At 41.3% G+C, this 14,107-nt stretch overlaps 1 protein-coding gene across 4 annotated transcripts in view; it reads right to left on the reverse strand.

The window, feature by feature from the left end:
* Positions 1 to 13,691, reverse strand: part of NIPBL (NIPBL cohesin loading factor) — a 115,908-nt gene extending 102,217 nt beyond the window's left edge. For all 4 annotated transcript variants that reach the window (XM_075184241.1, XM_075184240.1, XM_075184242.1 and 1 more), the window contains exon 1: positions 13,568 to 13,691. The gene's annotated coding sequence lies outside the window, so the exon portion shown is untranslated. The remainder of the gene's footprint in view (positions 1 to 13,567) is intronic.
* Between the last annotated feature and the right edge of the window lie 416 nt (positions 13,692 to 14,107).

Here is a 14,107-nt window from a genome sequence, read left to right on the forward strand (position 1 = left end):
TCCATTAATTATTTTTATTATTAAAACAGACCAGCAGGGGTGAGGAGAATCCCACAACTCAATAAGAGAGAGAAACTACCCCATTAGAAAATATAATTTGAGTTGTCCACTCTCCAATTCAATTTACCAAGAAAGAAACATAGTAGCTTTGTGATCATAACTATTTCCAATACAACAAGGTGAACAAGCCAATTATATCACTGCAAACATAAAGCCAGAGAACTTCAGATTGTTCCTCAAGAGTAAATCAAATATTATACAAATATTCATTTGTGTCAAATAATAAAAACAATAAGAATTTAACATTAACTACTGAAACGCATTCAAATCTCCCCATCAATAAGGGGACATTATGAATTATTAAAGGCAACAAAGGACAGGCACATTCTAAGTACCTCACAAATAAATTTGGACAAGAAGTATTATAAAATTAAAGTGGTATTAGCTAGTTTTAAGCTATGATTTTGTATAAGCACATTAACACAAAGCACAATAAGTTATTTTAATACTTCACGGTCTCCTTATAAGTATTTTAACTAATCATGTATTGATTTTTAGACTCAAATCCAGCAGAACTGTTATGAACAAATGAACTATTAATTACAGGAGGGTAAGTGCACCCAAAAAGTCAGCAGCAGGCGCGTGCAACATGTCCCTCCGGACCACATGAACGCCTGGTCTTCGTGAAGTCATCTTTTGGGACTGGGTTTATATCAAAACACTGAAATATCAGTTTTGAGTTGAATTATTCTTTGAATGTATCGTATTTAATTAATAAAACATATTTGCGTCACCTACCTGATTTACTATATTATCTATTTGTAACAGATTTGTTTTCAGAACTTTCGACAATATTTAATAAAATGAGTCAAATAAAGAAATAAAAAAATTGTTATTTGTTATTTAAATTCTATTTGTGACAGGAGATAAAATTGTTTTTAAAAAAAAATATATCCTTGTAAAAACATCCTATGCATCCTTAGAAAATTTGACAGTGGACATGTGGTGGGGGTGGGGGTGGGGGACAAGGCAGGGAGAGTGACAAATCTAAGGGAAAAATTATGAGTAGGGGGGAGAGTACCCTAGGAGATAAAAAATTAAGAGTTCCTGGCATAGAGGAGTTATTGCAGAGGAGTAGGTTTTAAAGTGTTAAGCTCCATCAACAGGTAGATAGAGATATATATTACACATACATACATATACACACACACACTGAATTCGGTTGAGTACGATGTTTGGTTTTTGCCACCCTTTTGCAACTTAAATAATTGCATAGTAAGCTTAAGCTTATCCAATGATTTACAGAGGGGTTTATAGAACTGTTCAACCACACTATCAGTGGGTCATTTATTTAATACACAGTTACCCAACATCAACTGGCACTGTGAAAAAAAGCAATGGCCACCTAGTTAAACCAGCCCAATTAAAGAGATAATTCGAGTCAGCTGACAACAGTCATTGTTGATTACAGCCAGCCCTGCTCACTGTCAGTCAAGTTGCCAGTTAAAAAATATTTTACATTATGCCTGTCATAGAATAAATTATGGTACAAATTTAACTTTTAAGAGGGGTGGGCTTTTATGTATATAATCTATATGTTTTGAATAGAGTCTTCAGTCTTGCTCTATCATTGAACCAAGACTCAATGCATTGCATTATGGAAGAATAAAAGAACTTTGCATTTCAACACATGCTGCTTTTGAGTGCGTTATCAATGCCACGATGAAAAAAAATTCCTGAAGAAAAAAAAAAAGTTGTTTTTATCCATCAGTGTGGAAAGGACAGTGACTACACAGACTGGGCACATGTGTGCTTCACGAGAGGGTAGAAGGTGGAAGCCACTGTAACTGAGAAGAACAAATGCTCAGCTCTCATTAGCCAAGCATTATGTGGATGCTCCATAATCTTTGGATGAATGTACCATGGATAGATGAAGTGGAACTTCTTGGCATAAAACAAACACAGGATTCCACAGTAAGAACGTCATACCAGCAGTCAAACATGGCGATGGCAGTGTGACAGAACGTTGCTTTCTCAGGCTCTGTATGACTTGCCATAATGGAAGTAACCATGAATTATCCTATTAGATAATGCTAAGTGAGAATTGTCCTATCGTCCGTCCGTGAGTTGAAGAGTTATTGCATCATTTAGCAAGACAGTGACCCAAATACAAAAAATCAAGTCCACATAAGAACGGCTGAAAAGCAGCAATAATTAAACTTCTGGGATGGAATAATCAAAGTCCAAACCTAAACCCAACAGAGGTGCTGTTACAGGACCTCAAACAAGCAGTTCAAGCTGGAAAAGCAGCTTTACAAAGAAAAGTGGGATACAATTTCTCCACAATGATGTGAAAGATGGATATTGAATTATAGGAAGCATTTGGATGCAGTCTCTTATGGGGGCAATTAGTATTTTACACAGTGCCAGTTTGTGATAGATAACTTTATTCATGAAATAAAGAAGTAGGGGAAAAAAAGTAATACATGTTTGTCACTCAAATTTCTTTCTAGTATTAGAGAAAATCCAGATTTTAGGGGGGTGGGTGTTGTATATTTACAATAAATTAGGTTTGGACAATAATCTTGGGAGTGCAAAATCCTAACTGTGCCCTAGCCACTAAATTTGCCAGCCAGTCATCTTAGCAGCAGTAGACAACCTGTGTTTCTACAACTGTTATTAAACTACAAGTCTTTGCCACCTAAAGGGGCAGACTAGGACACATAGCTCCACAACAGCTGGGACCCACAGGTTGTCTAAATCTGTACTACAGTCTCCTGTTCAGATCAACATGATGCAAAACTCTGCTCAACAGTTGTGTTTATCAACCCTGTTAACTACTTGGCCCTTTCATCAACTTTAGTTTTTCATACCTAAATACTTAACCCCTTATGACCAAATATTGGCAGCGAACTCTGTGCATGAGCTAAAACTGTGAAATTAATAAAAGGAAATGTGTGATTGGCTGCTATGCTTTACAGCAGCGTACATAAATGTCCCTCCATAGGTTTTGCAATGATTCAGAGTACAGTCAGACGGAGAACTGTGCTGCAGCGACAACAGCCACAATACATGCAACCTGTAACAATGTGAACAGAAGCACTGAGGAACTCAGGCCTATAAAGTAGAATAGCTGCATATTAGTGATATCACATGTCAGATATTGAAACAAAAGAACAAAGAAACCTGCCACACCTACAACATGATTCACTAGGTTCTCATTTCAACCATTGTCAATGTTCTTCACATTAAAGAATTAAATAGGACAGAAATTTTTCTCTCATATTAAAATAACTTCGTGACCTAAAAATGAATAGTTAAAAGGGTTATTTAGGTACAGAGTTTACGAAAAAGTCAGATATCAATATATTTGCAGCTCTGCACAATACTGCTGCAGACCGAAACAAAAGGGAGGCAATGGAGAGGGTCCTTGTAGACGTGGTCAAACCTCACGTGGCCGCCCGCAGTATTCTGTAGCCGTCCATCATAGTGCCCACTCCCAATAACAAAACATGGGAGCCAGTTTTTATTATTACACCATGATCAAAGGTAATTCTTGAAGAAAAAAAAATGTTATCCATCAGTCTGGGAAGGGTTACAAAGCCTTTTCTAAGGCTCTGGAAATTTTCTCCAAGGGGACAGAAAGTCTAAAAGGATCCTAAAAAACAGCGGACAAACTGCAGGTTTAATTTGCTTCTGCATAATTATGACAACGGAATCCCAAATAACACCACTACTTCCGTAGTCACCACTCATAACATAATTACTCATACAAGACACTACATTAATAAACAGCCGAATGTGGAAAAGGAAACCCATAACAACCAATTGTGATTAAAGTCGCACTGAAGACCCCTCAGATAATAAGTGGCATAATATGCCAAAACCTAAAATTGCTACTTTTTTTAATTTAAACAATCTATATAGCCCCTACTATCTCCATAGACACTCACCAGAAGCCTGCTAATACAGTTCAAACCATGATGACCCTCGCTCTATCTTCACAATATCTCTGGAAATGTACGAAAAGAATGAGTCCAGTTAAACATTACGACCAATATTCCCAGAGCCTAACACAATTACTGTGTTACCGCACCACACTGCTCTTACACACTGAATTACTGAGACTTGCTGAACACACAAAAAGGGGTCTTAATTCTCTCCTGAAATACTTGGTCCAGAATCTTTTTGATGGACGTAAAATGATGGGAAGTAAACACACATTGGTTCTGTCATTTCCTGGAAAACTTAAATCGAGTATTTCCTCTCTGTTCCATTACAAACAGCTAAATGTAAGTTTACAGTGAATAGCCAAAAGGTCCCTGATGTGGTCCAAGCAGTACGTGAGTGCCATTTATTCAGTATCAAATTTGCTATGACATCACTGGCCACGTCTCTGTGTCCAATCAAAATAAAGATATATGGTACAGAGCATTCTGCTGCCAAGGATAAAACAAGCCTGTCATCCTGACCTAAAGCTTCTACACAGCCCTACAACCCCCCTCTCTTCTAGAATAATGCATGATAGAGAGGTTTTACACACAGACAGATGGCATGTTGGGAAGATTGCACTAAATACATTACAGCTCTCATATTATCCCATTTTTTTATGAATTCATGTCCTATGTATTTGTCACACTAGCAACCCCACAACACAATGCAGGCAGCAAGTACGCTTAAATATTGCTAAAGTATAGTTGCTTTGTTTCACATTCATATCACAACAATTCCTAGTTTCATTGGCTAAGATCATTAATGATCTGACCAATTACCAAGCTGGTTTAATTCAGAAACCATTGCAGCTTCTCTACATGAAGTCATGTTTGTTTTAATGGCAGAAACAAACCACTGTTTGCCTTTATGAAAATGGAAGAGATTAAAAAATGTAATTGTGTTTCTAATTAGTCATCACGACAGCACCACCGATAAGCAATCCCCATAAAAAGTCACTGCCCTACCAAATTGTTTCAATGGACCAGCATGACGTTGATACGGCTCTGGTAGAACACACCTTTAGATCTGTAAGGAGTTATTTCATATACTGCCACATAGCTCGAGCAGATGGTAGTCTCTGAACAAGGGCTAGTATTTGTACTTTCAAGGTGGCAGGCTTCAGTCCCTTGTGCTTGCAATAAGGTAAATATTACAGACTATCCAGGAGGTCCTTCATAACGGTTCTCCAAACTTTCAAGTTAATCTTGAATCTTTCCTACTCTTGACAAATGTATCAATTATCTAACCAGAAAGCTCCATCCAACATCCATTCTGTTAGGTGAAATCTTTCAACCTCTGAATGCATTGCTGATCAATGCGACAAAACATTCTTATTGACTGGGAGAATCTAATGTCCCTACTCTGCTAGATGCCACATGAGAGCACAATATGTGCTCTTCGGTCAATAGAAAGTAATTAGGATAACATTTGCTTTGTCTTCCATTACCTTCCTCTCAGGGTGTTAGCCAGGACAGACATATTAAACTTCTTCCATGACTGTTATTTGTGCCAGGGCGTCTACTGCTTCTTAGGCATCCTTGTTATTCAGTGAATACAATCTCTCCACTTTCTGGGTTTCCCTTCATTGCAAAATGGGTTTGTGTCTGGTACATCCAAAGTATCCGTCAACTTCCCAAACACATCGGTTCAGGCATCATTCTCCTGGGTCTGCTCGGGAAATCCACAACGGTCATAAATTATGTTCTGTTTGAAGTGACTCATTATCTGAGGGTTTCCGGTACCCGCATCGGTCCCCATGGGCTGTTGTCAAATTGTCTGAAAGACAACGCTCTTGGACCAGATCAATCCCCCTGAAACCATTTAGGTCTTTCATACAGCATAACAGCTCCCGGTTTGAAGATATCCTTCTGGCTCTCCTCCCATTTTCCTTGAAACATCACTCTTTACAGATGTGCACTCGCGCCCCCCCCCCCCCTTGGCTGCTGGTATCTATAGTGAACACTGGGCTTATAACGATTTATGGAATTCTAACTACCGACCTGTAGTGTAGTGAACTTTTCACCCACCCAGACAAAATCACGAACTAGTCCTATGAGTCACTCTGCTTGTATTAAACTTCCAGGATTGCTTCCTGAAGCACCCTTGAATATTCATATCATTATTTCCAGGACTATTGTTGCTTTCCTGATGGAAGTGTTTTCTTGCTAGTGAAACAAAGAAATCTGTTCTATGAGGGAATGACATCTGTTCTAGTGAGTCCAGGAAAAGTCACACAACAATTATTTCTAATTTTTGCTTCGAAGTGTTACTTCTCAGTAGGGAAGCTGCCTTTTCTGGTCACCTCTTCCAGTATACCATGTAACTGCGCTGAAAAAAAGTATTCACCCTCAAAGGACATATCAAAGCGTGAGCCAATAAATTAATCATTTCCCCTTTTTGAAAGTTTTATTGCTGACAAGAGTACACTTTCTACAGTGGACTAAATACAGTTATACATATTAATGGAAGATAGCAGGAGATTATTATTTGATTAGATGCACTTAACAAAAGTGATCACCTTTTAATTGGAACAATATTGCACATGTTTTTTATTTTTGTATTCTGTGGCACTAGAATAAAAACAAGTGTGGAAATCTTCCAATAGAGGGATAAAGCTGCCCCCCCCCCCCCCCTCCAAGATCAAAGAAACATTCTTGAGGACTGAAATGATTCATCATCACCACCATTAACATCACATAAATGATACCTCTGTTATAAATTTGAGACTTGAAATTTTCACATGATCTGAAAACAAAAAAAAACCAAAAACACTGGAACACTGGGTCTCTCCTTTTTGAATTTTTTTTTTTACTACATTATTAACTAGATTGTGGCTGTTTCTTTACACCAGATATAGCCTCCTTTCCCTGGTCACTGAACATCTGGGGGTAAATGTATGAATCTCCGGATTCTTCATCTCCGGCGTGTTCAGCCTCTTCAGCGCTTAAATTTAAAGTGGCGCTGCATTGTAAAGGGAAGTTTCCCTTTACAATGCAGCGCCGCTTTAAATTTAAGCGCTGAAGAGGCTGAACACGCCGGAGATGAAGAATCTGGAGATTCATACATTTACCCCCTGATCTTGGATTGGTAATAGTAGCCATTACTGCCCTTAGTAACTTCTCAACGTTTTCCCAAGGTGAAGACACTTGTCCTCTACCTCACCAGCAGCTCAGTGGTTAGCATTGCTGTCTCAAAGTGCTGGGGCCATGAGTTTTATTCCAACCAGGGTACTTGTGTGGAGTTAAATGTTCATGTTGGTTCCCTCTCATACTTCTAAAAAGAAAATAAAAAAAAATGTATATATCTATACACACACAAATATACACTAGTAGATTGACCCCAAGGACAGCGAACCCTAGATTATTGGGTAGAGAATTTAGACAGTGAAATTAAAAAAAAGTAGTTGAAGAATCCCTTTAATCAGTAAAACTGACAATTCAAAAACACTCAAGTAGCCGAGCGAGGTGAGTTTCCTTGCAGAGCAGGCTGTATTTTTATGGGAACTGTGTTTATACTCATTTGAAATGTACAATTAAAAGTTGCAGAGTGGGTGCAGCAAGTACCAACTTCCATGTCATGTCCCTACTTCCATGTCATGCATTGGCAAACACAAGAAAGGAAACCCACAGAGAAAACCGTATAGACAGATACAGAAAACAAACCTGCTAAACTAGCAGAAGCCCAATCTGGTTAAAATTAAGTTTGATGCTAATCATTTCACAAAACGTACAATGTGCTTGTAAATTGCTGTAGTCAGTTCTACACCTGTTTGCAGTTTCCAAAGAAAGTAAATAACTGAAAAACGGATTTTCAAAGTACAGTTGTAAGACAAATTCATTTTCAGCAACATACTTTTACTTTTATTTGTTACAGAGATATCTTATTAGAGAACAGATGATCAAGTTTATACAATCTTGTCCCCCTGGCCAGAAAAACAAATATATTTTTAGCTTTTTTAGATTAATTATCCTGCATGAAGACAAAGTTCTCCCAATTTTAAGAAATTAATAATAAAACAAAACCATAAATCCAAGACAACTGTTACAAAGACGTTATATGTATTTAAATAAATCAATTGCAAAACATTCAATTAAACTTGGTCACAGCGACAGCCAAATAAAAATTTCAGGATAAATTGGCAGATAATGGTTTCATCGGAAAATAAACAATTTTATAGCAAGAAAGTTGCTACGTATTATTAAGGTTTCCTGCATTGGAAAGACCAAGCACACTATCCTAACCTTAACTGAGTGGCGTAACAACAAAAACACTAATGTTTTACAATAAATATGAAAAAGATAACTGAAATGCACACACCTCAATGGCAAGGAAGGCGTGGAAAGAATTGGATGGAAAAAGTCCTCCAAAAGAAAATGTGAAAAAAACCTGAAAAGGCGTAAATTGAAAAAAAAAAAAAAGTCCCAAAATAAAATACTGGGCTTTTAATAGTGTTACAATAAAACTCTGGTCACATAAAACAGCTTAAAGGACCATTAAATCCCTCAACTGAAATTTTGAGATAAGAAGCTAAAATATATTGTTCCTTGTTAACCTCACATTACACGGAATGCATTAGCCGCATCTTTAGGACAGTGTCTTACTGGGATCTGATACAGGTCAAAAAGCTGAAACAGTTGCTGTGACATCACTGGCCACAACCAAAACAAGGCTGCCAGTCCCTGCTTGTTTAGATATAGAAGCAATTAACTCTTGACAAACCAACCAGCTGCAGAGTAGTGAAAGAGCATAATGTACATAATTGGTCAATATCTTCTTATTCAGCAGTACACATCCTGAGATATATAGTAATCCTGAGATATATAGTACTATGGCGTTACTTCCCCTTTAAAAATGCAAAGACCATAACTGAATTTTTCAACGATATAGTCAGCTTTATACGAGAGTATAGAAATATCACAGCTCATAACTAAAGCTGCAATAATATATGCCAGGAATGGGCATTATAACATACTTTACTTGACATGGGCTTGGGGTAAACAACATTATAAATTTGACTGCGGCTCTTAACCAGTAAAAATGCTAATATCGGACATTTCACCCAAGCGCTGAAGTCGTATTGATGTACAGTCGGCTCACGGAAAAAAAAAAAAAGTCAATGTGTACAGATTATGTTATGCCAATAGGGATCAGTTATCTTTATAATCTAGTTGTAGTCACTGCATAGTGAATGCAAACACATACCACAGGTCAAAGACCGTTAAAATCTAGCTTGGCTACATACTATACAGAATTGAGTTTCAGTTTCATACTTGACACTTAATGACCATTTCTTGCTAATTAAATGCTTTACAGGTTAATTTCCATCATCTATATTCTACTCAATATTTATACATTTCTCATTTCAAACAAATGCATTGCAAACTGATTGCTGACCCACTGTCACTGCAACATCCCCATTTTCAATTCCCACCTCAGAAAGATTTTCGAGCTTGGGATATATATAATCCAGTTATATTGGGTATATGAGAAGGCAGCCATAAGAGTTTATAGGTCCCATTAAATGAACTAGGCAGGACATTTAAATCAGCAAAAATAACCATTAGGGTAAAATATACAAAGTACCACTTGTGTTTTATGCATTTCGTTTTTAAGAACCCATACAACATATAAATAATATATATATATATATATATATATATATATATATATATATATAATTTAACACTGGCAAACTAGTACCCTGTGTCTCTCTGCAAGAACCTTGCACAGTAGCTCAGTCTCCCTCAGTGATTTATCATGCTCTATTCACTCAATTAGTCTACCTCAAGCTACAGGCAACACAGAAAGGAATTATGTTATAACAGCCAAATATTGCTTGAAACACAGTGAAAAGTGACAAACTGGAAAACAGCTCTAGTTTGTAAGAACATTTATTCCAACAATAAAAACTTTTCGGCAGATTGCTCTCTCTCAAATAGATAACTATACACTCTTTAGTTATAGTTATCTATTTGATAACTATAACTCTTAGTTATATTTGACCGTAACTAGTATGTAGTTATAAAGATGATGGTGTTGTCCTTTGATGACAATTTCTGACCAACCTATTTTTCCCCCCAACCTCTTCTGCACGTTCCAAAATGACACAGATCTAAAGCCTACAAACCAGATTTCCACATCAGTACATTTTCATTTTGAGCAGGACCAGAAATTGGCAGATAACTAAAAAAGTGCATCGTCTGGAAAATGAGAACTCCTAAACATGCCCAGGTGCCCCAGTGCCCTGCTAGTGGGCACCACTATGAAGGGAAGGGAAGCGTGCTACAGTACCTAGTGTTACAGCGGAGGAAGTGAGCACAGGAGAAAAGTTGGAGCACAGACATAACTGCACAGAGACTCTGCGTCCGTGTAATGGGCACAAATACGTCAAAGGGGAGGAGGGGGGGTGTAGTCACATATGCGAGGGTCACGTGATGACAAACAACAAGGGGCACAGGGAAGCTCCCATCACAGCCCAGTGGCGCTGCCTGATGACACCAGTGGAGGGGAGGACTAGTTCCCAGGGCTTCCTTTTTTTTTTTTTTAATTCTGTTTTCGTCAACTTGGAGCCCGGCCAGGACCTGATCTGGGAATGCACGAGAGGGTGGGAGTGGAGGATCTAAGGACATGGGTGTGGAGAGCTATAACCCCTTAGTTACCAGCAGGAGGACAGGTCGTGCTGCTGCTCTCTCCTCCTCCCGGCAGCGGACGGGTTAAAGGGGCCGAGCTGCAGCTGCTGCTTCTCTCTGGTTGTAGTTAGGTGCATACTTAGGCCCCAGGCCTCTGCCAGCCCAGCTGGGACAGGCAGCACAAAAGACGAGCAGATTAGTGGGAAGAGAGGAGGAGACCCAGACAGGGAGGCCGGGTTACAGGGGCGGAGAGGGGGGTTAGGCTGTGACCATTTCAAAACCTAGAGAAACTAGCTGGAACGTGTGTGGAGCTTTGTATAGCGCTGAGGACATTACCAGGAAAACAAACTGTGTGGGCGGAGATTACTTCCAAGTCACTGAGCAGAAGCCCCATCTGATGGCAGACAAGCCCTGTCCCGTGCGCTTACTATGATTTATCCCACTAGTACTCTCCATGGCCTCCCTGCCAGAGACATTGTGTCCCTAACACAGGGGCCACCTCCCCAGGCAGGGACATAAAGGTGATTCATGGCAGTAGGTGCGCTGCACACACTAATATACACACATACTGGAGGGAGACTCCTAAGACTTATTATAATCACCATATACTGTGACAAACGTGCCGGTGGGGATCAGAGCATGGCATTAACCCCTGGCCTCCCGATGGATCCCACATAATCCTGCAGAAACAATGCTGTGACGCCTCCTGTCTACATTACGCGGGTTTATTGAACGCCACAGTGCAGCGTCCCGTCACCCAGAGCGTTCCATGGACAGAACATAGAACGCGGTGTATCATCCGCGTCCAGATGCGTCACACACATCACACTGCAACCAAGTGACAGTCACTGACAATAACTTTTCCGACACAAATATAACACAAAGGGCTTTGTTTATTGTGTGTACATAAAAGGTATACAGAGAGACAATAGAACCATATCCTAAAACAAACCTCAAACAGCCCAATAATTGGCACAAGAAGTAGTAACAAACTTAATTGACGATTACAACCAACAAAATCAGGATTAGCAACCTTTAGTCTACTAGCTGTTTGTGGAACTACTAGTCCCAGCATGCCCTGCCAATCTTCTATTGATACTGACACAAAGCACATCCCATATCTCAATCCTCAGTTTGTGGCACACGTACCCCCGACAGCCTGTTCTAACAATATAAACGTCCTGACCGGTATGAAACATGTACAAGGTAGAACCAGTATTATATAGTGCCATGGGGGGCACTGGGAAATAGAGAATTTAAAACCCTCTGTTTTAGCTCAATTTCAACACATTAAATAATCTTCTAACCTAACAATGCGCACTGTAAACAAGAAAATGAGCAGCAGCCCCATACTATGAATGGGCATAGTACATGGATGTAACCAGGGTACACTGCCCATCACTATTACCCCGGAAAAGTTGGTGTCAACATCACAGTAACTAGAATAACTCCGATCCCTGGATCAGAAATCTGGTTTAGGGCAATGGAATAAAGCTGATCCCTGGACACACACATGTGGTTTAGGGCAATGGATTAAAGCTGTTCTCTGGACACACACATGTGGTTTGGGACACAGGGATAAAGCAGATCCCTGGACACACACATACATGTGGTTTAGGACACAGGGATAAAGCAGATCCCTGGACACACACATACATGTGGTTTAGGACACAGGGATAAAGCAGATCCCTGGACACACACATACATGTGGTTTAGGACACAGGGATAAAGCAGATCCCTGGACACACACATACATGTGGTTTAGGACACAGGGATAAAGCAGATCCCTGGACACACACATACATGTGGTTTAGGACACAGGGATAAAGCAGATCCCTGGACACACACATACATGTGGTTTAGGACACAGGGATAAAGCAGATCCCTGGACACACACATACATGTGGTTTAGGACACAGGGATAAAGCAGATCCCTGGACACACACATACATGTGGTTTAGGACACAGGGATAAAGCAGATCCCTGGACACACACATACATGTGGTTTAGGACACAGGGATAAATCAGATCCCTGGACACACACATACATGTGGTTTAGGACACAGGGATAAATCAGATCCCTGGAGACACACATCTGGTTTAGGACAGAGGTTGATGTAGACACTGCTATGTGACCAGGACCCTGCACTTCCCGGGATAATAGTGACTTACAGAGGCGGGCACACTGTGACTGGAGTGACTACACACAACTGGTTTAGGACACAGGGATAAAGCTGATCGCCGGACACACACATGTGGTTTAGGACAGAGGATGATGCAGACACTATGTGACCAGGACCCTGCACGTCCCGGGATAATAGTGACTTAAAGGCGGGCACACTGACTGAAGTGACTACACACATCTGGTTTAGAACACAGGGATAAAGCAGATCCCTGGACACACATGTGGTTTAGGACAGAGGGGATGATGCAGTCACTATGTGACCAGGACCCTGCACGTCCCGGGATAATAGTGACTTAGAGGCGGGCACATTGTGACTGAACTGACTACACACATCTGGTTAGGACAGAGGGGATGATGCAGACACTATATTACCAGGACCCTGCACGTCCCGGGATAATAGTCACTTATAATAGTGACTTACAGAGACGGGCACACAGTGACTGAACTGACTACACAACAACTTCCCCCAGTTAGACCCTAGAATCACTCAGGGGTGCGCTGGAGGTGACCTCTACCCCGGGCTAGCACCGACACCGCCGGGTGTGAAGCCCCAGGGCCGCGGCCTGTCAGAGGCCGCCCCCGCACTCCGTGCCGGAGCAGCGGCCTAGCGCGGCCTGTGATACAGCCAGTACGGCACCGCAGCCAGCCCGGGTTACAGATCACCAACCTCCCCCCACCTTCCTCCTACTCCTCCCCCCGCAGCCGACCTCCAGCAACGAGGCCGCGCTACGTCCCCCCCACAGCCCCGGCTGGTGCTTACCTGAGAGGCGGTGACCGCGGCGCCCAATCCGGGAACCGATCCTCACTCACTCCGGCCTGGAGAGGATAATCCGTACATGTAGAGAGAGGGGGGAGCGGGGAAGGAGCCGATCCCTTCGGCTTCCCCCGCCCCGGGATCACGGGCTGAGCGCAGGCTGGGTCCGGAGGAAGAGAAGACCGGGGGGGAGGGGAGGAGTCCGGTCGTGCGCGGCGCTCCGGGGATCAGGATCCGCTTCTCCCTCACATAACAGACCGGAAGTGCAGCCGCACGAAGGACTCCCTCCACCGGCGCCAAACCGCCGAGCAGCTAGATCCAGGGCACTTCCGGCGAGTGTGACACACAGGGAGATGTCATGTCTGTGTGTACACTGGAGGACTTCCGGTGTGTATCACACCAGCCAGTGTGTGGTGTTATTACCACACAGGCATAGGCCATATAAGGTAACCACATGCACACAGAGCCACAGGCAGCTTCTGAGGTCTTAGGGATGAATAGATTAGGTAGGATGAGATATTTGGTTGTGAAGACATGAATGTACCT

The sequence above is a fragment of the Mixophyes fleayi genome, chromosome 1 (assembly GCF_038048845.1).
Source record: "Mixophyes fleayi isolate aMixFle1 chromosome 1, aMixFle1.hap1, whole genome shotgun sequence".
Lineage (NCBI taxonomy): Eukaryota > Metazoa > Chordata > Amphibia > Anura > Limnodynastidae > Mixophyes > Mixophyes fleayi.